Raw genomic sequence first — 26,241 nt, forward strand, 5'->3', positions numbered from 1 at the left:
GCGGAAGGGCCTGGCAGCCGGAGGAGGCCGTGTGGCGGGAGTGCCGGACGGTGGGGAGAGTGGTGACAAGTGCGTTTGCTGGAGTCTGCACCAGGCGCCCGGCTTTGAATCCCAGCCGGAGAAACGTCTCTGAGCCTCAGTTTCCCTGTGGGGATAGTCTCTGCCTACTGTTGACAGTGTGTGAAAAGGGCGAATGCTTGTCTTCAGTTAAATTCATTCTTTATACTACTGTTCGTTAGTTATCAACAGATCAGCTCTTCAGTCTCTTTTTGCTTCCTCTGAATTTTTTTTTTTCCTGCGAATTTTTTTAAGAATGAATTTTTAGGTTTAACATGCAAATAATCAAAATTGAATACCTACTGAAAGGCTTGTGAAGTAAAACCTTTCCCTGGGAACAGCCCTCCTTACTCCTAGTCCTGCTCCCTAGAGCTGTGCTTCCTGATTTTGGATGCTAGTACTGAGACCACGACCCAAACTGGCTTCCAGTTAACTCACAGTTGGAAGTCCAGAGGTAGGGTGGATTCTTCAGCTAATAGGTTTTGTGGCACAATAATGACTTCAGGGCCCTGAGTTTCCATCTCCCCTTTTAGTCATTGGCTGGTTACATCCTCAGCTTAGTAAGATGCAGGAGATTCAGACTTGTACCCAGGTACGACAGTGTCTAGAGAAGGAAAATTATCTTTTGTGTAGCTGTGTAAGAATGTGGAAACTACCTGGAAACACTGGCAGACCTACCTCCTGGCTTACAGGCCTGTTTGTGAAACACTCAATAGAAAGGGAAACGGAATGACGTTTAGACCAGTTGGGCACATGCGTGGAACTGAGTGCTTTCCCTGAGCACGTGCCTAAATTGGTGTGAGTGTGCAAAAGAGTTCTGGACAAAATCGACTTAGGTTACAGCAGAAAAAAGGGGAAATTGGAGGCTGGGTGGGTAACTCTGACCCTACTCTGGTATTTGACTTAAGATTTAAGACGTTATCTATTGATTTTCTGTTAAGGTGTGTGTGGCTGTGTGCTCTGTCTTGTCTGACTCTGCGAACCCGTGGAATGTAGCCCGCCATGCTCCTCTGTCGATGGAATTCTGCAGGCAGGAATACTGGAGTGGGTTGCCATTTGTTTTAAGACAGACGACTAATTTAAAACCACTTGTCTTAGATGTCTTCCATTGATCCGTTAGTTACATGTATATTTTCATTCAGGGTGGTATGATGATTGTGTGAGTCTTGTTCACCATAGAGGCAAATTGTATACTATGATTACATTTCCCTTGTATAATTTTGTTTTTCCTGTTTTGTTTTCCTCCTGTGATTTTGTTTTGCTTTGCTTTCTAGGCCCTTGTGTTGGACTTTCCCCATACCTTCTAATCGCCTCTCCATGTAGTTTTGCACAAAGATTAGGTAGTTAGTTGTCCTGTTCCTCATCCTCTTCCTCACCCACCCACCCCCTTCCTTAAGGGCCCCTCATCAAACTCCTCCTATATGGAAATTAAACAAAATTTTATTAAAGTGTGCTTGATTTACAGTATTGTGTTTCTATTGTATAGCAAAGTGAGTCAGTTAAACATACATGTATCTACTTTCTTTTATGTTCTTTTCCTATGTATGTTGTTGTTTAGTTGCCAAGTAGTGCCCGACTCTGCGACCCCATGGACTGTAGCCCACCCAGCTCCTCTGTCCATGGGATTTCCCAGGCAAGGATACTGGAGTGGGTTGCCATTTCCTCCTCCAACTTTCTTCTTTCATTTTGTCAGCACAACTTTTAGTACTTCCCCGAGAAAGAATGCACAAGAGGTTAATTTTTTTGAGACATCCTCTGAAAGTGTCTTTAATCTGCTTTCTTTCAGGAGTAAAAGTTTTGACTGGGTATAGAATTGCAGTTGGAATGTAATTTTCACTGAGAACTCTGAATGAATTGCTTCATGGTTTTCTAGCTTCTTATAGCAGATATAATTTGTATTCTGGGTTCCAAAAGTATGGAAAAGTTAGAGGACATAGTGCACTCCCCATGTAACCATTACCCAACTTCAACATTGGTCAACTCATGGCCACTTTTAAAAAATTTATAATCCTGTCTATCCCTCTCCCTTTTGATTTCATGCACGCAAACCCAGATACATAATTTTACTTCTGAATATTTCTGTTTTTCTCTCTAAGAGATAAGGGCTCGTTTGTAAACTACAACCCTTGTAATATCATACCTTTAAAAGATTAATAATTCCTCAAATATCCAGTTTAAGTTCACATTACCTTGATTGCCTCATAATGATATTTTAAAATAGTTTATTCAAATTAGAATCTTTAGTAAGGTCCATAAATTGTCATTGACTGACAGACCTCTGAAGTCCTGTAATCTATCTGTGTTATTTTTTCCCTTGAGCTTTAGTTGCTGAAGAAACTGTACCGTCTGTCTTGCAGTTTTCTACAGCCGGTGTGTTGATGAGTGAAACCCTGTGGTGTCGTTGGTGTGCCTCCCGTCCCTTGCTATGTATTTCCTGTATGCAGCAGTAAGATCTGGAGACTTGACACAATTCTGTGGTTTTTTTTGAGAAGTGGTAAGTGGGGAGAAGACTACATGGGTGGTATGTTAACTTTAGGAGGCACAAAATGTCTGACTCTGTGATGTTAGTGACTGCTAAATATTAATGTGGATCCATTGACTTATTACAGATTTTGGTTCTTTTTATGTGAACCCTGCCACTCCCCAGGAGTTTTGAGGATCTGATCTTCATCTGTAGTGTTCTGAAGTTTTGTAGTGTTGCTTTGAATATTTTCTGTTTGTTTATTTTTTACCCTTATTGGGAGATATTTTTCAGCTTTTATTTTCCATGAGGATATTTTATGTTCTCTGCCCCCCTTCCCGCCGCCCTTTTTCCATCAGTATTTTGTTTTCACACCGTGGTTTCATGTACTCTTCTACCTCTTCAGGCACACTTGCATGATGATTAATCGCCTTTTTCCCCTTCATGGCATTGTCTCCGTTTCCTGTGGATTCCTGTTTTTCTGCTTGCTTTGATTTCTGTCGTTTGAGTTTTGGCTGCTTTCCTCAAATATCTGGCCATCCCTGGGCTGGTGGCTTGCGTTTAGGAGTAAGTTATGATAAAGCCGAAGGAAGTGTTTTTCGAGGGTGAGGCTTGTTCGCTGACGGCTTATTAGTGTGGTGCTTGAGGGACCCGTGAGTGTGAGTACCTTTATTTTACTCCAGGGCTCTTGTTGATGAGTCCCAAAGTCGTGTCCGACTCTTTGCCACTCTATGGACTGTAGCCTACCAGGCTCCTCTGTCAGTGGGATTTCCCAGTCTAGAATACTGGAGTGGGTTGCCATTTCCTTCTCCAGGGGATCTTCCCGACCCAGGGATCAAATCCGCATCCCGTGCGTCGGCAGGTGGTTTGTTTACCTGCCGCTGAGCCACCAGGGGAGCTCTGTGCAGTCTCTGCCTCATCTGTTCTCTCTCAGGCTGGGTCTCGCTACGTGTGGAGTCTGTGTGTGTGCTCCAGAGAGCGTGCGTGCCTCTGGGCTGTTTGGGGACATGACAGTTGCCAGCCCGGATACGATTTGGGTTGCAATATGGGGTTTTACTGCATTTATTTGCTTATTTGTTGCAATGAACTCAGATAAGTTGCGGGTAGAATACAAATAACTTTTATTTCTTGAATCTTTTGAGATAGAGTTGTTGACATGAAGTCTCTTCTTTGTTGAATATTGTAGTGCATTTTCCCTATAAACAGAGACATTCTCTTGCCTGATGACAGTACAGCCATCAAAGGCAGAAAATTTAACATTGATATATTACAGCTGTCTGATCCTTAGGCCTCCGTTCAGCTCTCAGTTGTTGCCCAGTGGTATTCTTTACAGAAGGGCACAGTCAGTCTAGGATCACTTGGCACCTTCTGTTGTCCCGTCTCTCCAACTCTTGATCTACACTAGTCCTTCGGCTGCTCTTTCTTTTATGATACTGGTATTTTTGAAGAGTACAGGCCAGTTTATTTTAGAGAGTCCCTCTCAATGTGAGTTTGTCTGTTGTTTCTTTACATTAGATGTAGGCTGAACATCTTTGCCAGGAGTATCATAGAAGTGATGCTGTGTAAATTTCAGTGCATTTTGTTAGATGGTGTATTACTGATTTTCAGTTTGCGCTGTAAAAAATACTACCACAAGTTCAGTGGCTTAAAAAAACACACATTTATTATGTCACAGTTCTGAGTTCAGAAGTCCAAAATGGATCTGATTGGGCTCAAGTCTTGGTGTTGGTAGGGCTGCATCCTTCCCGGAGACTAAGTGAATGTTCTTGCCTTTCCTGGCTCCGGGGCTCCGGGCCGCCTGCTCTTCCCGGCTTGTGGCCTCCCCCTCTGCACAGCCGGCCAGTGTGGGCCTCGTGCACCTGTGCTGCCGTCTCCTCCCCGCTCGCACTCTGGAGGGGCTCTGTGATCCCACTGGGGTCATGGAGGTTAGTCTCAATCTTAGAGTCATGTGACTGGCACATTTAATTTCCTGTGCAGCCATGATTCCCCTTTGCCACGTAGAGGAACACGCTCACAGACGTCCAGGGTCTGCTGTGGAGCGCGCTTGGGGCGCGGCGGTACCCTGCCTCCTGCAGGAGGCGCATGAGTGTGGTTTGTACTGTCACTGATAATGCTCACTTTGATCGCTTGATTATGGTGGTGGCTTTAGGCTCCTCCATTTTAAAGTTACTTTTCTTCCCTTTTTGTAAAAAGTATTTTGTACAGAGATACTTTGCGACTGTGTAGATATTCTGTCAGTTACCGACTTTTAACATACTCACTTGTTTTGTATCACTGTGGGTATCTGATTTTCTGTTTTATGCAGTGGGTTGTAATCTATTACTGCATTGATTTTGCTGCTTCACTTGCCCCAGCTTTTGCCACATTGAGTTCTGTGCCCTTTTAGCCTATCTCCGTCATTTTTTGGAGCTCTTCCAAGCTTATCTGAAACTTCTGTCTCAGTCCTGGAATTGGCCATTTTCCCAAGAAGCTCCTTCCCCCTTAAAAATTCTTTATTTTGAGATAATTATTTCAAAACTCGTAGGAAGTTGCGAGGATGGTATAAAGTCCGGTGTAGCCCGGTCAGCTTTCTTTGGTGGAATTTTGTGTAGCCTTAGCACAGTATCAAAATCTGGATATTTGATATATCTAGTATATTTCTGATAACTGCACTCCTCATTTCTTTAGTTTTTAAACTTGCATTTGTGTGTGTGAGCATAGTCTTTTGTAACTTCTCTGTTCCATGTATAGATTTGGGTAGCTAGTCCCACAATCAAAATAAGAGAGCTGTTCTATCACTTTGGAACACTTTTTGCTACCTTTTTGTATTCCCAATACCCCCTCCACCATTTTGTTTATTCTCCATGTTTGTAGTTTTGTCACTTCAATATGTTACATGAGTGGAATCATACAGTATGTAACCTTTTAAAAATCAGCCTTTTTCACGAAGTGTAATGCCTTGAGATTCATTTAGTGTTGTGTAAATCAATAGTTAATTCTTTATTATTGCTGAGTAGTGTTCCGTTGTATGCTTGTACCAAGTTTGTTAAGCCATTCAACTATTGAAGGACATTTGGATTGTTTTGAGTATTTTATATGATATTATGAATAAAACTGCTTTGAATGTTTGAACATTCAAGCATTCAATTTTTGTGTAAACATTGTTTTGTATTTTAGGGGGTGGGAGTTTGAGTGTGATTGCTGGGTCACATGCTGAGCGTGTGTTTAGTTTTCTAGGCGATCCCCAGACTGTTTCCCCATAATGTGTGTACCCTGTATATTCTCACCAGCACTATATGAGGAGTCCAGTTTCTCAGCATCCTCCCCGCCATTTGGTATTATCACCCTTTTTTTAAAATTTAGCTGTATTAGTAGGTGTGGTGGTACCCTACTGTTGTTTCAATTTGCATTCTCTTAATAACTAAGGATGTTCAACATATTTTCATTTGCTTGTTTGCTATCTCTAGCTCCTCTTTGGTGAAATATCTGTTCATGTCTTTCGTCCATTTTCTGATTCAGTTCAGTTCAGTCACTCAGTCATGTCCGACTCTTTGCAACTCTATGAACCGTAGCACTCCAGGCCTCCTTGTCCATCACCCACTCCTGGAGTTTACCCACACCCATGTCCATTGAGTCGGTGATGCCATCCAATCATCTCATCCTCTGTCGTCCCCTTCTCCTCCTACCCTCAGTCATTCCCGGCATCAGGGTCTTTTCCAGTGAGTCAGCTCTTTGCATCAGGTGGCCAAAGTATTGCAGTTTCAGCTTCAGCATCAGTCCTTCCAATGAACACCCAGGACTGATTTCCTTTAGGACTAACTGGTTGGATCTCCTTGCAGTCCAAGGGACTCTCAAGAGTCTTCTCCAACACCACAGTTCAAAAGCATCAATTCTTCAGTGCTCAGCTTTCTTTATAGGCCAACTCATATCCGGTTTTTTAAAAAAAATTTTAACTTGAGTTATGAGAGTTGTTCACGTGTTATGGATACAAGGTCTTTGTTGGATACGTGATTCTCCCTGTGTCTGTTCCTTGTTTTTTCATCCTCTTTACAGTCTTTTTTTTTTTTTTTTTTTCAGAGCAAAAAGTTAGAATTTTGACAGAGTCCAGTTTATATTAAATTTTTCTTTTATGGGTCATGTATTTGATGTCAAGTGTGAGAACTCTGCCTGGGGCTCTGGTTTCTTTTCCTGGAGAATGGTATTTAGAGACCGAAATCTGATCATTAGGTATGGTCATTGTTTTTAGGGTGTGGGTGCTCCCCAGGTCTGTGGACATAGAGAATATGTGTGTGTCCTAATAAGCCCTTACAGGTTTCAGGGTATGTTAACCATTTTCATTGGTATCTCCAGGTGTAGACACTTAATTGTGTGCCTTCCATCATTCTCCTAAGTCTACTACCACTGTCCATGATTTTTCATTATCTAAAAATTTGACCATTACTTTCTTCTATTATTATTATTGCTTTTGACTTCTTTACTCATTTTAGGTGGCTTTAATTTTCAGTGGAGCTTTGTGAGAATAATTGTAAATGCATGGATTATCCACTGTGTTGAATTTGTATTTACTGAGGCTGTAATATCCCTTTTTTCGGATTTTGGGTCTTTATCTCTTTGCACTCCCAGCGCTGCCTTCCTGCTCCTCTGCCTGCCCTCAGCCCGATTGTACTGTCTCCCCGCAGCCTGTAGCATCGAAGGCCGAGTTTATCAGAGTGTTCAGGTCCTCTCTGCGGTTGGCCTCAGCTCGTCGTGGCACTCGTTTTGTGCAGCCCCACTGTGTTCGCTCCACTTCACAGCTCTCCTCAGTGGCCTTCGTTTCCCCACACGCGTTTGGCTTTCTGCTGCTTTTCCTCTCTGTCTTCCTTTGAGGCGCGTTGTCTGTGCTGCTTTTTACAGGGTTTTCTGTAGAGCCCAGAGCTTGGCATAGTAGGCACTTGAAGCATCAAATACACAAATGCTACTTCCTCTAATATAATAATACCACCCAGGCTTTTTATTGCCTCTTTTCATTTTCCAAACACTATCGTATAGTATCTCATTTAATTCTCAGAGCAGCTCTGTAAGTCATTACTCATCTTTAAGAAATGATGCTGAGTGAAATGTCCAAGGTCTAATTATCGGAGTAAAATTTCACACGTTTGCGTACCTTGTTATGTGATGCCCTGATGTAGATATTCCAGACACTTGGGGAATAAAGCAGGCACATGTGCCCTCGGTAGAGCTGATGTTAGAATGTTTGAATTCCAGCCCTTGTGGGGTGGGTTTTGGGGAAAGTCTTCATAACCTCAGTTGCTCATCTCAGATGTCCTCTCCTTTAGTCTTCCTAACTCTCCTGGAAGGACACAGGAATGGGGTAGGAAGAACAGCTCTGTCTTCTGTTCTCTCACTGGTTCTTTCTTAAGTTTGCATTGTGCACAGTTTTACCCTCAGTTCAGTCGCTCAGGCGTGTCCGACTCTGTGACCCCATGGATTGCAGCAACGCCAGGCCTCCCTGTCCAACACCAACTCCCGGAGCTTGCTCACACTCAGGTCTGTCAAGTTGGTGATGCCATCCAACCATCTCATCCTCTGTCGTCCCCTTCTCCTCCTGCCTTCAGTCTTTCCCAGCATCAGGGTCTTTTCAAATGAGTCAGCTCTTCATATCAGCTGGCCAAAGTATTGGAGTTTCAGCTTCAGCATCAGTCCTTCCAATGAATATTCAGGACTGATTTCCTTTAGGATGGACTGGTTGGATCTCTTTGCCAGTCCAAGGACTCTTAAGAGTCTTCTCCAGCACCACAGTTCAAAAGCATCAGTAGCATTTATAAATCATTATTTGCATTTGGGGCCTTGGCTAGACTGAGCAGCAATAGGCAGGGATTTTTTTTTTCTTTCTTTTTCTGGTGTCCAAGATGCCTGGCACAGAGTGTTTCTTAATATTTCTCAGTAAGTGTTTGAACCCATAATATAAAGACTTATGCATGGTTGTCCTTTTCTACTGGCAGATAACAGTTCTCTTTCGTTCTCATTACTGCCTCTGTGCAAGGATACAGATCAGTTTGAAAAGCTCCACTCAGTATTCTTAGCCAGGAGGGTATATTCTCAAAGAGATTATCTATAGGCAGCTTTTTAACTGAAGTTTAATAAGCTATTTTGTGTGTGGATGTGTATAGGTCTTTAGCCTGGAGATGGAGTCTTGACCCGCTTCTCTCCTCAGTATTAACCATCTGGTAGGAGTTCTGAGTTATTCCTTAAAGAAGCATGCTGATACAAAATAAGATGTAAGAATTTACCAGCCTTTTTTCCAAGTTCAAGATAGTAAATTATTTTCAGATGTGGAGTGTTTACCTTCAAACATCTTGCAAACAGGTACATTGTAACTTTTCTTCCATGTTTGTTTGCATACAAAATATTGAGGTTATCCGATTTACTTCGTGAGCCATGTCAGAACTCCGAGGCTTGAAACAACCGGTGCTCTTCTTTGCTCGCAATTCTCCGATTTGGGCAGGCCTCGCCTCCACTCCACGTGGTGTCTCCTGGGACTGGAGAGTCCAAGATGGCGGATTCCAGCCCTTGTGGTATCTAAGACATCTTCCTTGGGTAATCTTTTTGTATGATTGCTGTGGGCCTTCTCACGGCATGGTCTTGGGGTGGTTGAACTTCATTTGTGGTGGTGACTGGATTATGGTGGTGCCAACAGCAGAAGCCACTGGGCCATCTTAATACTACTTATGCCTGAAACTGGCGTAGTGCCATCTTTACTAGCTTCTTTAGGTCAAAAGCAAGTCACAGGACAGTCCAGATTCACGCAGAGGAGACAGTATAAGGTGTGGACACTGGGCAAAAGTGCTTTTTTGGGACCACCAAGGGACATGAACTTCAGAAAGTATCTGTCTGAGGTAGAAAAAGGCCACTTTTCTGTTCTGTTTTTTATTATCTAATCTGAGCAGTTTATCTGTTTTATAACGCAGTGTGATCTGATTGTTTGCCTTTTTTGCTGTAACTGCATTCCGATAGCTGTGATTTGTTGCATTCAGTTAAACTGCAGATTGGTGACTTTGGTAGGGTGTATAATGATGGAAATTTGGAGATTGATGAGACAGTGGAGCCCTTTATGGCTTACTCAACTCCAAGTCACACCTGGGTTAAAGTACCAGACACGAGATAAAAACCCAGAGTACCGTACTTTGTGAAACAAGTGATGTGGCCGTCCTTTGGGGCCACGTGTTGCAGTCCGTGAAATATCTCAGGTGTTTCTCCAGGAATGCTGTGATTGTCCTTTGCACAGGAGAAAGAAGAGACAGATAACTAGGTCTTCTGTAATGGCAGCTCAGGATCTTTTTTTTTCTGCCTCCGAATAGATCTCTCTTTAATGCCCAGAATATTCATGTCATTTAAATAGTTCTTATCTTGATTCCATGTTGAGGTCATCCTGTTAACTGGGTTTTGTGACGATGGAAATTTGTCACATTGGGTGGCTCCTTGTGGCTCATCAGAGTCCTCTGGAAAGCGTAAAAGAAATGCAAGTTTTTGGGTCTAACCCCAGACTTGGCATTTCCAAATGTCTGAGAAGGGGTCTGGGTGATGTGTAGTTTGAGGATCCCATTTTTAGATTTTGCAGCTGCATTCTCCAAAGGGGCAATATCACTCCCCAAGGGGGAAAAATTGTTTTTGGGCATGGGGAAGTGAAAAAAATCTTAGATACTACAGTGTTTTGTGACCCTCCATAATTCAACCCTACCTGACCAAACCTTATTCCACAAATTTTAATTCCTCTTGTTAGGGAGAAATTTAATTTAAATAAAGCTTTCCTCCTGGGGATGGGAGTGAAGGAAAGAAGGTTGAGAACCATTGTTCTGTAAGAGTAATTCTGACTTAGTACCTGTCCCACCATACCTGAGCCACCACCCCCATCCTGGAAAACCTTGGGGTGTGATTTGGAGAATGTTTTTTTAATACTAAGGTTTTACCTATGCCAAATAGGTTTTCCTTTAAAAATCTCAAGGGTTGGTGAAAGCATTTTACTCCATGGTGATTTTGCATCCAGGCAGACAAAACATTGTGAGAACGGACTCTGCTCTGGTCTCGGAAACCCTTCAGCTTTACATTAGCAAAATCTCCTGTTCGTCGGCTGGTTCACACCCAGCTCACCAGGATCCCTTGTAGCCCAGGAAAGGACGTGCTCCTGTCCCTCCTGGGAGCCAGGCTTGGTCCCACATCTCTGTGTCCCGTGCGCCGCAGGCCCTGGGGGTCAGGGTGGGGTGAAGACAGCGCCCAGTGCCCCTGTTCTCCGGGCAGGAGGAGTGTGGGCCGGACACCCTCACGCGGGTTTGCTGCTTTCCTCGCTTTGGGAGGGGTGTGAGTGAAAGGGCAGTTTGGGGCAACAGTGGGGGAAGGGGCTCAGTCGGTTAGGTAATCTGCCTACAATGTAGGAGACCCAGGTTCGACCCCTGGATCAGGAAGATCCCCTGGACAAGGGAATGGCAGCCCACTCCAGTATTCCTGCCTGGAGAATTCCATGGGAGCCTGGTTGGGCTACAGTCCACGGGTTGCGAAGAATTCAGACACAGCTTGAGTGACTAACACACACAAAGTGGGAGAAGGAGAAGAGCAGTTTCTAATACATCACCTTCTGTAAAGAAATTTATGTTGGTGCATTTCTAGGTCTTTCAGAGTAGTGCTAATGTCTTAGTCCTGGTTTTCTTTTCTGTGGAATTTGTCCAGGCTCAGGAAAGTTAAAGGCGTAGTACAGCCAGAAATCTAAAGGTCTCTGTAAATCTGCATTCACCTGAGAAGACATTGCTTGGCAACCGGCAGATGCTGGGGTAGGTTATTTGTTGACTCAATAAAATTAACCCAAAGTTTATTTTTTGTTGTTCTCTTTTCTGATTTTAGAATCTAATCTTTGTGTAATGTTGAATGGAAGGTGACCTGGAAAGTTAGGAGGCCTGGGTCCAGTATTCCTCCTACATACCATGATTCTTAACCTCTGGACTTTCATAAATGATCTTTAAAGAGCCTTTCAGCGTGCAGCATTTTATTGTCAAAGACCTTAGAAATGCCCTCAGCTGATGCTGTCATTCAGAGGGACGGGCTCCCGTTGCCATGCACGTAGCAGTGTATTCGGGTCCACAGTCAAGCTGCTGTAACTCGGAGCACTTTCCTGGCTCTGAGAACACAGAATCGTCTCGAGGCGAGCTGCTGGGTCGGCGGCGGTGCGGCCCCAGTGGGTCATTCTGAGACAGGCATTGCTTCTGCCCTGATCCTTCAGGGTGCCCTGGGGCCGGCCTTATCTCTGTTGTGCTTGCCCCAACTCTGAGGACGGTGAAGGGCCAGAGCAGCGTTCGCTCTGTGTCGTAAAAGACCAGAAGTGTCAACCCATGCTCTCTCTCACCCTCCGTCTGTGAGAACTGCTCATATGGCCCCACCCAGCCGCCGCGGAAGGTGGAAAGTGGAACCCAACAGGGCGGTTGTGTGTGTGACGGTAATTATGGAGGAAGGAGATGCCTGTCTTGTCTCTGCTACAGACAGTGTGGAGGAAACTGTTTAGCTTTCTTAGTGTCCTTTTGGGGGAAGCTTTTTACTGAATGTTTTTGTTTAGCAAGAATCTTACGGTTAACACAAAGAGGAAGTAAATTATTTTGGCATTTGGATTAAGATGCTCAGTATACTGAAAGGCATGTTCTGAAATTATTAGGGACATAAAACTAACCAGCTCTAACCGATTATGCCTTTGTCTCCTCAAAGTACAAGCCAGGTAAGGAGCTGTTTAACCTTCACTGCATCCTGTGTTACTGGGAGCGCTTAGGTGCACTTTCTGTCACAAGCGACTTCTCTTTCCCAGAGGAGTGGCACAGAGGTCACTTCGGTAAATGAGCCCAGCAGAGCGAAGCTCTTTCTTCAATGCCATCAAACCTCGTGGGCTCTGAATCTGAATTCTTACAAGTTCGTAAATTTGGCCATGTGTGAAAACTGCCTGGGGCCCTTGTTCAAAATACAGGTTCTGGCCCTACCCTCTGGAGGTTCTGATGGTTCTGTCTCTGAAGCTGAATCTTTAACCAGCCCCGAGGGTGGTTCTGATGCAGATGTCAGTGGTTTGGGAACCACTTCTTTGGATAGTCTACACCTCAGTTGCCTCATGTGAAAGTGCAAAATTATATATCTACCGGGTTTTGTGTAGGGTTCAGAGAACGCGACACAAGTTGTACTTAAAATTGCTTCATAAATTAAAACATATTATCAGAAATGTTAGGTGGCATTTTTAAGTCTATGCCAGGTATTGTGCTAATTCATTTGGTAAATAAGGTCAAGTGCTCATATATCCATTTAGAAGTAAGCTGGGAAATTACTATAAGATAGAAATCTAGACTTCTTGATCCTTGCCTAACTGAACAGAAATTCTGGAAAAGTTAGCTGCTCAGCATAAGTACTAGTGTAGCACAAACCAAATAATTTACATACTTTCGTTTTAACATCGTGTTAAGTTACCGTATATCAGCTTGATGACTTCAATTAAATACATCTTCAGTGTCATCTATGTGGGAAACTGCTTTGTTCTTTGGCCTTGAATATGATACAGTCTCTGTCTGTAATGAAATTGCAACCTGGTGGAGAAGACAAGACTGTTAAATCACGGTACCATTCTTAAGAGAATTTTCTTCTTAAAGGATGTATTCTACAACTGTTACAAGGCAGGTTCTGAATGCGATGTTCAAGTTCAGAAGATGGGAGAAGTCATGTAAGGTGAAGAGCACAGTTTGAGACAGAAGGAGGGGCTTCCCTTTTTCTTTCTACCCCAGAGGGACCAGTCTCTGTCAGGGACCAGGACACTCTGCTCTCTCGCTGTTTTGCGATTGTCTGGACCTTGTGAGGAAAGTAACATGATAGAGAAGCTTGTGAAGGTTAAGGAGGTGGCCCTCTTCTCTGAAGTAAAGGGGAGCAGAACTAAATTTGATGATGCAAACCTTATGCCAGGCACATACACAGATCTCCTTAATCAGCTGCAGCAGTTCTGTGGTTGAAAGGGGGCAGTGTCCTTTAGTGGAAAGAGAATGGGATCTTAAAACCTGGAAGCAGTTAGTAAAAGAAAGAAAGTGAAAGTCACACAGTTGTGTCCAGCTCTTTGCGACCCCATGGACTGTACAGTCCATGGAATTCTCCAGGCCGGAATACTGGAGTGGGTCGCCTTTCCCGCCTCCAAGGGATCTTCCTGACCCAGGAATTGAGCTCGGATCTCCTACATCACAGGCGGATTCTTTACCAACTGATGTAAATTGAGAAGCATTTGGTAATGTTAGACCCAAATCCGGCTTGTACATAGAAGTTGAAGTAAATGGCTTTTTTCTTGGTGAAACAACTACCCAGGCAGGACGTGAGACTATTCCTTCTTTTCAGCATATTAGGTGTGCCTTGGCTTTCACAAGGGCGTGGTTGCTGCTTAACCCATTGAGATATTATGGATAGAGGGTTCATGATGAAGCTGCAGCGTAGAGAAAGGGGGAAGAGTGGTGTGGAAAACACGCAGTAGTAGGAAATTTTGACAGGAAATTCAACACAGGCTGATTCATTTGATGATGTACCAAAAGTTAGGGATAAAGTAGTGAAAAGCCACAAATACAGTTTCTGCCCTCATGTCACTGACAGTGAAAGTTTGGCATTTTAAGAGTTGCTGTGTGTGATAGAACCTGTGAAAGCTTTCTTAAAGTTTTCCAGATTGGATAGCTCCGTATTGGATTTCACTGAGCATGAAAGTGGTGGGGATTTTACATTCTATGTCTTCCAATGGTTATGTCTTTTTAAAGCTTGAAGGAACTCACAGAAAAGCAGTTAAGATTGCAAATCATTCCAAATGAGATGTTGATATTAAATTAAGCATACTTTCCCACATCCTCCAAGAATACAAATACAGACTGAAGCATTTTTCATAGGTGATGTTTGTAAGTGTACATAGTTTAAAATTGGAAATGTCTTTATCTCTTTGGATTAGTTTCCTGTGGCTTCTGTAAAAAATCACCACAGACTTAGTGATTTAAAACAACAAATCTATGCTTTGATTGTTCGGGATGCCAGAAGCCTTGAAATCAGTACCCCTTAGCTGAAATTGAAGTGTTGGTTGGTGCAGGGGCACCTCTTAAGAGACACAGTATGCCTTGTCTCTTCTAGCTTCTGGTGGCTGCCAGCCGTCTTTGGCTTGTGGCTGCATCACTCTGAGCTCTGCCTCGGTGGTCTCCCTACCTTCTCTTCTGGCATCAGCTGTGTGTCTAGCGCTCTCATATGGACACTTGTAAAGGCACTTAGGACCCACCCAGGTTATCTCCTCATTTCAGGATCCTTAACTGAACCATAGTCAGATCTGTAAAGACCTATTTCAAAATATGATTGCCTCTGTAGGTTCCAGAGATTAGGACGGGGATTTTTTTTGGAGAGTGACCTTTTTTAGCTTGATAGATTGCAGGCAGATTTTTGGACAGAAGAGCAAAAATTGGGTGGACAGAGGAGCCTCAAGAGTTGGATATGACTTAGAGACTAAACCTCCACCTTATATGGAAGAGTAGAAGGAAGGTTGCTTTTGAAATAGTAACTTTTAGATATTTGTAAGTATATTTCTCGTTAGAGTAGAAATTCATAGTGTATTATGCACCTTTTCAACGTTAACTTGATTTTCAAATTTGGTATTCAAATTGGGAGGCATCGCCCCAAATTTTAGTACCTCACATGTCATTTATAACTGGTTCTTGAGCTACTAGTCTCTTAAGAGTGGAGGTTATGGGTCTGGCTCAATCCAACAGTAATAATTTTTATCAGGATTTGTTAAAACTGAGTATTAGGAAAATGATACAAATTATTAAAACACATTTTAGCAGTGTAGGAATTTTAATGACTTTGTGAGAAGGTGCAGATTGTAGGAGAATATGACAAATACACTATGATTACACTTTTCCTAAAATTGCTTGTTTGTATCAAGCTTGAAAATGTGTTGCAGTTGGAGTATATTTTTTAATTATGTTATACCTTCTTTTAGCTAATTTTGGACTGGTCATTTTGAATAAGATGAACATACAGTAAACAGTGTTGTTTAAAAAGAAAAGGTGTCAGACGTAGACCGGAAAGTACCAGCGCAGTGTTTTTCTGCCGTGAGCCAGCCATGAACATACATGTATTATTGTGTGTGTTACTTTTAATACTTGGTTCTTTCTTGAACCTGCCTGATTTTGGTCACCCTTAATAAAAAATTGACTCTTTTTTTCTAAGCATCTTAAGATACATATTTGGAAGTTTTTTTTCAGATGGTTCTATTATTTCTCGGGTGTGAAATTTGGTTGTTCACCCACTGAATTTCTCTTGGGATGAAGGGTTTCTTTGTGTGTGTGTAATTACTGTGCATGAGCTTCACAGGAACTTCTGAGGGTATTCTATATATTGAGGGGAGTTCATATCTTGATGACACTTTGCACCTTCCATTCCCCATTTCCCAAATGTGACCACGGTAAACACTGTTGGGCTGTTTACCTGCCTCCCACTTGGTGCAGTTGTTGCCATATTTTCTTATTCCTACCACGTGTTATTCCTACATATGTTACGATCTTGTGATTTTAGCTTCAAGCACATTTTAAGCTGCAGTTTATAGGTTTTATTTTAAACAATCAATACTCTTTTAAGTACAAGAAAAAAAATACTCATTTTGAAAATTTACCTACTTATTGACCATTTCTGGCATTCTTCATTTCTTGCATAGATTTGTGTTTCAGTCCAGTATTGTTTCCCCTCAGCCTGAAGAACGTTCTTTAGTGGTTTTTGTAGTTCAGGTGCGCTGGCAAGGAATTGTCTAGTTTACTGTGCCTTGGTGCCTTAAGTTTATTTTAACTGGGTATAGAATTCCACATTGGTGGTAGTTGTCACTGAGCACATTAATGGTGGTGTTCCACTGTCTTCTGGCTTCCATTGTTTCCAATGAGATGTTAGTTGTAATTACTATTTTGTTCTTCTCTGTCTATACTTTCTTCTCCGGCCACTTGTAAGATTTTTCTTTTTGTATTTGGTTTTAAACTGTTTGCCTGTGACATGTCTGGGTGTAATTATAATTTGAGAGATGTTAGCCATGATTTCCTCAAATGTTTTTCTACTATTTTCTCACTGTCTCTTATGATTTTATTATTTTCTTTTTTTTTTTTTTTTTGTAGTTTCAATTTTTCTGCTGAGATACTCTGTTCACACATTAAAGAGCAAAGTTCCTGAAAGTTTTGGAACATATTTTCTTCCAATTCTTCGTATAAAATGCAGAGTTGTAAAGTTGCTGCTGTAAAGTTGTTTTCTGCCAAATGTAACATCTCCTCCAACCTTGAGTTGGTGTTCTGTTGCCTCTTTATCCCCTTGACTGTGGGTCACATTTTTTGTTTCTTGTTTACTAATTTTTGATTGAATACTGTTTTCTTTCTAAGAATGTCAGTGTTAGTTCTGCACGGCTGGTTGGTCACCTTGAGTTTATGTTTGGGTCTGTATTTTATTGTGTGCTGTGTGCTCAAGTGCTTAGCTGTGTCCGACTCTCTGTGACCCCATGGACTGTAGTCAACCAGACGACTCTGTTCATGGAATTCTCCAGGCAAGAACACTGGAGTGGTAAGAATATTGCTATTTCCTGCTTCAGGGGATCTTCTTGATCCAGGGATTGAACCCATGTCTCTTCTTGGCTCTTGTGATTATAAAGGCTCAGAAGTCCCCAACTCTGCAGTTGGCAAGTTGGAGACCCAGAGAGCTGATGGTGTAGTTCCAGTCAGAGTCTGAAGGCCTGAGAACCGTAAGAGCTGGTGATTTAAGTTCTAGTCTGAAGGCCAGCAGGCTCACAATTTTAGAGCTGATGTTTCTGTCTGAGCCCAAAGGCAGGAAAAGCGTTGAAGTCTTAGCTCCATGCAGTCGGGCAGGAGCGCGCTCAGCTGTGGAAGGGCCTCTTCATTCTCTTCTCAGCCGGCTGGAGGAGGACCGCCCCTATTAGAGCAGTCAGTCTGCAGGTCCAGATGTTCATCTTACCCAGAAACGGCCTTCCAGACACACCCAAGATAGTGTTTGACCAGTTACTTGTCTGGGCACCTCGGGGCTCGGTCACGTTAACATGGTAAATCTCTGTTAAAGAGTTCTCCCCACTGTGACTCCAGTCTCTCCCTGCCTGCTCATTTCTGTTCTTCTCTCAGCCTCTTAGCCCCTCTGTGCTGAGTTTTGGGTAGACTCACCTGGCCCATGGACATTCTGCTCTTTTTGGGTCTCTCTGCAGACTTTTGGAGACCCCTTTCTGCATTGCTCTCCTCTCTCTGTTGCCCTGTCCCCCAAAGATTCAAGGCGCTTCAGCTGCTTGAAAGTCTAATCTTGACCTTCAGATCTCCATAGGACCTCCTATTCTTTGCTTGGAATTTTGCTTCTCTCCACCATGTTGCAAAGTTGTTCCCAGAGAACCAGGGCAAAAAAAAAAGTGAAGAGGTAGTTTTCTTTTAAAATTGTTTCTCTGATTCTGTTTTATGGAGCAGGCAGTTTTAAACAGTGCTGTGGACCTCTGGGTGAAGGTCAGGCCAGAGGGGCGGGCTCTGGAGTGACCGGTGCCCTGCTTCCCACCTGGTGTTGGAATCGGGGCCACCCAGGCTGCCGCTGCAGGCCGCAGACTCTGCGGGTGCAGGGACGGGGGCTGGCACTCGACGCGGCTCTTCCGTGACTCGGTGCCTGCCTTCTTGCCCTTGTTTGCCACTGGTTCTCCTGCAGCATTCTCCTTACTCTTGGTTTTAGTCCTGTCCTCTTTAACTCCAGGGAGCAAGTCAGAGTCAGTTCATCCCACCCGTGAGACTTGCTAAATTATGTGGAGATGTCTGGTCACTGATACTTTTGTCTTTCACGCTCTGGGCTGAATGGCCTTCGTACTTCCAGATCCCTGTTCACCTGTTACTTTCTTAGAAGTTCTGAGTTTTCTCACCCTGTCTCTTACGTGGCTCTAGAAATTGAAAGAATTGTGAACTTTAGAAGCCTTATGCACATAAAGACTACAAATCCTGGTCTCATCTGCCAGTTTCTTGGAAAAATTTTTTCTGATACCCCCCTTCCTCAAATGGGTTCCTCTCATTGATCTTCTCCTGGCAATCTGTCCTTTCCCTCAGAACCACTTTCCCTCATCATGGGAGCACGCGTTGTAGTCAGGTGTTTGTGTGATTTTGCCTGTCCCCGTGTTGGACTGTGAGCTCCCTGAGGGCAGTCACAGTGACGGTAACTCTCACCTATCTATACATTTCCAGTTCGCAGCACACATTTGTTGAAGAAATGAATGATAAATTTGAAACTAATCGTGTCTTGACATCGTCTGATTTTTAGGATCTTATTCGTATGCAGGTATTTAAAATTACTCTTCGTTTTTTTTCAGTAGGCATAAATGATGGCACTTCTGTGTATGGTGGTCCCTCTTTTGACTTCTACCCAGCCACCTTCTCCGTCCCATTGTCCTGAAGATAGTGAAGATAGCTACGGCTGCTGAACGCATGTAGTTATCTTTCTGGACATTTTCCTGTGTATTTTCATTTATATGAAAATAAAAATAAGTATGCTTATGTTGTGCAGATACGTATTTGCCCATATTTCTGTGTAGCAGTGGAGTTTGAATGCTCAACTAAAATGGTAAATGTTATTTTGCTTTTATCATTGATTTGATAATCTGATTTTTTTGGTGTTGGTTTTACTTTCAAATCCTCTTAAGTAAGGCACATAACCTCTAGAACTGAGTTTCCACATCTACTAAAGGATTGATTTGGATTAAATGAAACTGAAGACCTCTTGCTTTCCATCTGACACTAAATTCAGTGTTACTGTATAATTCATCTGTATTAGCTGCCACAAAAAATGTGTTACTCTTTGTAATGTGAAAAAGTAGGAAGATCAGACATCTGTTATGACTTGGGCAGCAAGAGGAAATTTTGGGGCAAGTTGTTAAAATGTTCAATTTTTTTTTTCCCCCTCCAAGAGTGGCTGGAGAATGTTAGCTGCTAAAACTAGTAGGGGGATCTATCTGTCTTGTGGACTTTGGCACTAGGAAGTTTGTGCTTCATTGATCTCACGGAGCTAGCCAATGCCACCCTAAAAGGAATTTTACCCCAACTCCCTGAATTTCCATATCTCCACTGTACATTTATTATCACAAATGTCCCAGTGAAAAATTTATAGGAATCAGTTTATTTAGGTAAATCTTTGTTAGTGATTTATATAAAACATTTATGTAAAATAATTTCCCAAGCAGTTTTAACCTCTATCTTCTCTCCCCAAAGAGAAACAAAAGAATAAAAAAAGCAGATTTTTGCTTAGTCATGGTATGTTTGTAAGTTCTCTTGTCTTACAATATCACATCTTAAAAATTTTTTTAGTTAGCTGCTTTTGTCATTTATTTGATAGTTTAAAAAATTGTATTTCTGATACATATTTCATACATCACTGATTTTATTAAAATTTTTTTTTAGTTACTAAAAACCTCAAACATACGTAAAAGTAGAGAATTTAATTAACACTCATGTCCTTGTCCTCTTGCTTTCACAGTCCTTATTTTGCCCACCTGGTTTACTAACATTTTCAGTATAAATAACACCACATTTAAAAATATTATCTTTAGAAAAGAGGTTTAGTGTTTCACAGGAAAAAAAAAAAAAGACCCAAACGAGAAGCAAAAACTATGCCCAAGCCTTTTCTGATGATAGCCGTTTATAGAGAATTGATAATTCTATAAAATATTTTTTAGCTCCTATATCATTCTCTATTCTCAATTTTGTGTCTTTCACATGGAAATGAGCTAGCCAAGTAGTTTGTTTCATGATTAGATTGCAGATATGACTCCACTGTGCTTATTGTCTTGTTTCAAATATTAAAAAATTTTTTAACTCATTTGTTTTAACAAAGCAACCCCAAAACCCCAGGTTTTTGTGGCGATGTTGTGGTTTGACGATGATGACATTGTTTCGCTCCTCTCTCGGTGGCGGTGTTGAGTCTGCTGCAGTTGGGGAAGCTGGCCTCCTGGAGTGGGAGGTGAGTGGGCTTGCCCGTTTCTGGGGCTCGGGGCCACCATGCGCGTCCACTGTTAGCTCCAGTCGGAGGCCTAGGGCCCTCGTCCCGGCGTCAGTGCTGCTGTGATGGGCGTGAGGGGTGCTGGTGGAGAAGGCACTGGCGTTGGGCTTGGGAAATGGTGTCGACAGCCTGGGAAGGAAGTAGTTTCAGCAGGAAAGTGATACTTGGGGGATGAGCTTTGCCCTTTGTGGCTCAAGTGGACGTTGAAGGAAAGCACGTGTATAAAAGGAGATAGGGCGGGAAAGGTGGGGGTCTTCGTGACAGTGTAAAGCATGCCGGTGTACATAGGGACCACGTCGCGTGTGCTTACCGTGCCGCATTTTAAATGGTGTGTCATCGTAAGGGCTGTTTTATGGCATCATCCTCACTGTGAATGAGGACACTGGTCACCTGGGAGTTTAGAGACTGACGTGAGACCAGCTAGGAAGCAGTGGAGCTAGGAGTCAGGGCATGCTGGCTCTGGAGCCTGATGGCTTTGGGCCTTGAACACCAGGTTAAGCAGTGCAGAGCACTTCTGGGAGAGTCTTACTGTGGACAGTGACCAGAGTTTTAAAAGCTGGAGGGTACGTAAGGTTGTTCCGTAGTTGTGGCCCACAGCTAGATTTCATGGTGACTTTTCTGTTAGGAAGGAGGATGAATTTCTTGGACCATTTTTTTTCCTGATTATGAAAAGAAGATGCATATTTATAAAAGTTGTGATGTGCTAAAAAGTGTAAGAAAGAAAATTAAAAATAATCTGTTATTAGCCAAAGACATTCATTATTAATAATTTTATGTGTTTTCTTGCAGCATTTCTTCTGTGCGTTTTCTTTTTTTTTCCCCTTTTACTTTCCTGAGACTGTGCTTTGATGAAGATTCTTAGTTCTTTCTGATAAGATATAATGCATGATTTTTTTCCCTCATGTAATATAATATTGTAAGAACTTAAAGGCTTTGCATGATATGTGAATGTGCATCTTTTCTGTTAGTGTTGAATGTTTTTAGTATTTCTAGTTTTTTGTTGATAATGTGCTTTTGTATATAAATTTTGTATTTTTCATCATGAAATGTGTTTCTAAAAGTAGAGATTGAACATTAAGCAAAATAGGACTACAAGCAGAATGTGAATGAGTGCTCCATGAAGAAAACTATATGGGAACAATATTTTGTGAAAGCTTGTGTTCACGTATATTATGTATATAATTGATTAGCATGACTGAGTGAGATCCCTAGATCTCACTAGATCCAGTCTAGTGAGGCCAGTGGAATTTGGAGTGTAGGTTGGGAAATGTTGACATTCACAAATCAGTCACATGTATTAGAATTGTGTTGATGCCCCATGTCAGTCATTTTTACCAAATTTCCATTGATCAAGAAAATTCTAGGTTGGGCCTTCCCTGGCAGAAGTGGTTAAGACTCCTTGCTTCCACTGCCCGGAGGCGTGGGTTCAGTCTCTAGTTGGGGACCTAGGATCCCACGTTCCCTATGGTGCGACCAAAAAAAAGGAGGAAATTCTAGGTTAAGATTTAGCTAAGGTTTAAAATTCTAGGTATAAGATTTTGTTTCATTACAAAATAACACATTCATTTTAGAAACTTGAGAAAATAAGAACAACAGTTTCCTGCAGCTCTTCTTTCTGGAGTTAACTGCTGTTTGCATTTTGTGTGTAACCTGTCAGTTCTTTTTTTTTCTGCACTGTTACTCTTCTCTCCTTTTTAAAAATAAGTATATCTGCATGCTACTTTATAACCCACTTTTTCTATACAAGACAGTATTTTCCATGTTGTTTATTCTGTTAATCCAGTGTGCTTATTGAACATCTACTAGGATATAATAGAAATTTGAGACTGAGATTCACCAAGCAGTAGATAATAATGCTTGAGTAAGACTATAACATAAATAACTAACAAAATATAGTGGTCCATAGATAAACGGAGGTTCAGAGGAGAAACTGGAGTGTCTTTTAAGCTGGATGAGGGAGAAACGAGTTGGTGTTGAAGAGTGGCTAGGATTTAGGTAAAGATCAGGCAGAGAAAGGGTGACTTTTAGTGAGGGGAAAGGATTGAGCATCAGTGCAGATGGAGGGTGTCATTTTATGGAATGCCACGCTGAGCTCTTAAGTTCAGGTCAGTAAGATTTGACTAATGTTCCTAAGTCACAGATGCGTTAAATTCAGGTTGAAAGTTTGTGCTTCAGCGATGTTTGTGTACAGCAGCTAAATGTGTGATAAAATGTGATGAGGGGTAAGCTGTCCTTAAGTAAAATAGTTCCCAAATCCGGCCGTGCTCAAGAGTTTAAAAAAAAAAAAGAAAAGACCACCAGGGGTCCAGTGGCTAAGATTCCAAGCTCCCAATGTGGGGGGCTGGGCTTTGATCCCTGGTCAGGGAATTAGATTCCACAGGCCCCAACTGAGTACTGTAACTAAGACCCACTGCAGCCAAGTGAATAAATATTAAAAACTAAACAAAACCTGGGCAGGTTCTTGAGTCCTCCTTGCTTCCTGAATCAGGATCTTTGGGAGTGGAGTCTGCAGTCTGGTTCTGGGAACCTCCCTTAGTGTTTCTGGCATACCATCTGGCCTAGGAGATGCTGAGTTTAGGAGGCATCTCTAATTGCGTGAAATAAGGACCTGGACCGGGGATGATACAGTAGGCACAGAGAAGAATGGAAAGGCATTAGGCATTTTGAAAATGTATAGGATTGAGCGAGATCATTTAGAGTAGCTAAAGAATTCAGCAGTTTCTAGAATGGTTATGCGGGGGGTGGGAAGAGATGGGAATGTGAGTTGTGTAAGGAAGGGGTAGGATGCCTTTTAGGCATAAAGAGTTGAGGTGGTAATGTGGCCCTGTAGCCAACATCCTGCAGCTCTGGACTAGATACTGAGTGAGCGGGTATGGTAGCTAGAGACAAGTCTGGAGTTACTAGTTAGGGCAAACCTCTGACATACTGCTTTTAGAGGGAAAGATGTTTAGAAAAACCAGTGGAGGGGCCAGACAGCGGGATTGGAGACCAGCACCTGGCTTTGGGGCCAGAGGTGCCAGTTGGAGGCCAGCTGGCACCCTGAAGTACAGGACCACACATTTAGAGTTGTTCAGGGCACAGCATTTCCTTTAAGTTCCCCAAGGTCTAGCACAGAAAATAAGTAAGACTCAACTCATTTTACTACTTTTAGTAATAGGCTTGCTGGAAGAAAATGTAAACTGTTAATAATAGTGTGTGTTTTTTGATTATTTCTGGACCTTGTTATTTTTCTGTATTTTTGAAATTCAAGGATAATTAAAAATGCAGTGGTTTATATAATTATATATAATTATATTTATAAAAGTACATATAACCAACTAAGTATATATATGAATGCACTTATGGAAACTATATATAGTGTATATTTTATGAATTATATGTGTATACACTCACATATATATATGTAAATATTTTAGATTATGCTACTTAGAAAAGTCGGTGCTATCAGAAAGGAAAGAGTAAGCATAGTGGTTTTTATTGCATTTCTTAGAAGCTAGTTATGAGAAGGGATTGCAGGCTTTCAGGGATTGGGTGTTATTTTTCCTAAGGTCTTCTGTCTGACAGATATGTTTTGTTTCTAAAATAAAATGCTTGCATGCGATCACCGCAGCTGTTCAGGTTAGGGAGGGAAATGTAAGGAGGAACGACACTATGCACTGGACCCCAACAGTGCTTGATTCTTAGAGCAGTACCTAAGAGCTCATGGGCACCCCTTTTTAATTCATCTTACGTCACCTCCGACTCTTTGCGGCCCCGTGGACTGTAGCCCACCAGGCTCCTCTGTCCATGGGACTCTCCAGGCAAGAATCCTGGAGTGGGTTGCCATGCCCTCCTCCCGGGGCTCTTCCCGACCCAGGGATGGAGCGCGGGTCTCGTGCACTGCAGGTGGGGTCTGAGCCATCTTTGAGCGGGTTCGAGCTGAGTGAGAGAGTCTGAGTGCATGGTGTGCAGGCGATAGGAAGCAAGCACAGCTGCAGGAGAGAGAGAATTTATTTTGTTTATGTCACTTTGCTTTTAATTCCTTTTTGCAAAGGGTTCCTGTGCCCAGTTTCGGCGTGTATGTGTGTGTGTTTCATGGGGGAGGGACTTTTTCACACAAGCAATCCTCAGATGCCAGCAGGGTGTCCGAAAATTCAGCCCAGTTCTCACGCTGTCTACCCAGAAGGAGAATCAGACCTCACAGGTAAAGGGCTCAGTCCTGTGAGACCATCCACTGCTGACCCCAAGGCTGGCCATAGACTGGAGGTTTCTGGGACCAGTTCCCTAGGTTTTATTCATTGGCTGGGGTGGTTCACAGAGCTCACTTTTTGGAGCGGGGGGGCTGCCCTGTGTGGCCGGTGGGATCTTCCATTTCCCAGCCAGGGATTCAACCTGGGCCCCGGCAGTGAATGCATCAAGTTCTGACCACTAGACTGCCAGGGAATTCCCAACAGGAGAATCTGTGTGGATTGGATGTGGGGTACACAGTGGGAAAGATGTCCCAGGTTATTAGGGTTTTAGTTGGGGAGACTGGGGTGTGGTGAAACCCATTGAACAAAACTGAGAACACAGGAGGGAGAAGTGGATTTTTTCCTGTCCTACCTGCTCTTTCCTCTTGTTTTTTGGTTGGAAGAGTAGAGTCAGGAGATCATAAACTCAGTTTAATGTGGGGCCTGAGGTCGACAACTTTGGAGTCCGTTTGGCTGAATTTGAATATAATCTCTAAAAGAGTCCTGTGTGGCTTTGTGCAACCTCACTTCTCTGGGCCTTAGTCTCTTCACTTGTGAAACCGGGTAATAGTGCTACTTAACTTATGTAATTATTTATGAGAATTAAGTGAATTAAAGGAAAATGCTTATGTGTCCATTAAATACAATATCTGTCATGTGCAGTAATAAGTGGGAAACGAAAATAACTGGGACATCAAGCTCAGTTCATAGGACTCTCAGAAACGTGGGCCTGAAACTTTGAAGGAGAGAGGTGGGCTGGGGGCCAGTTGTACTTTGGAAGTCTGCTTAATTCCACATGTTACTAAAATAGTACTTAGTGTTGCATTGCAACCAGCTAACTTAAATGAACCTTCTGGAACTTAGATCTGCTTATGATGGGATATTTCTTAGTATATATACAGTGATAGCTCTCCTGTAGTGGAAATTAGGTTCCTGAAAAGTTCTGTGGTCTGAATATTCAAGTTTGAGGAACTTGGAATATAAGAGAACACACGTAGGTATGTTGATAGACTTGAAGGTTGTATCAATATTGTGAACGTAATTGTTGCACACTCACTGAAAGAGACAAAACTTCCCTGGTGGCTCAGACGGTTAAGTGTCCGCCTGCAATGCGGGAGGCCCAGGTTCGATCCCTGGGTCGGGCAGATCCCCTGGAGAAGGAAATGGCAACCCACTCCAGTATTCTGGCCCGGAGAACCCCATGGATGGAGGAGCCTAGTGGGCTACAGTCCACGGGGTCGCAAAGAGTCGGACACGACTGGGTGACTTCACTTTCACGTTCACAAGAGACAACAGATGGCAAGCAAAATACAGTATTGGTGAAAGTGTCAGTCGCTCAGGTGTCTGACTCTTTGCGACCCCATAGACTGTAACCTCTGTCCGTGCAGTTCTCCAGGCGAGAAAATTGGAGTGGGTAGCATTCCCTTCACCAGGGGATCTTCCCGACCCAGGGATCAAAGCTGCATCTCCCACATTGCAGTCAGA

The 26,241-nt window shown here is 42.7% G+C and overlaps 1 protein-coding gene across 2 annotated transcripts in view; it reads left to right on the forward strand.

Moving 5' to 3' along the window:
* The window catches only part of DYRK1A (dual specificity tyrosine phosphorylation regulated kinase 1A), a 141,696-nt gene that overhangs the window by 16,958 nt on the left and 98,497 nt on the right, over positions 1-26,241 (forward strand). The gene's annotated exons all lie outside the window — the stretch shown is intronic.

The sequence above is a fragment of the Odocoileus virginianus genome, chromosome 4 (assembly GCF_023699985.2).
Source record: "Odocoileus virginianus isolate 20LAN1187 ecotype Illinois chromosome 4, Ovbor_1.2, whole genome shotgun sequence".
Taxonomy (NCBI): Eukaryota; Metazoa; Chordata; class Mammalia; order Artiodactyla; family Cervidae; genus Odocoileus; species Odocoileus virginianus.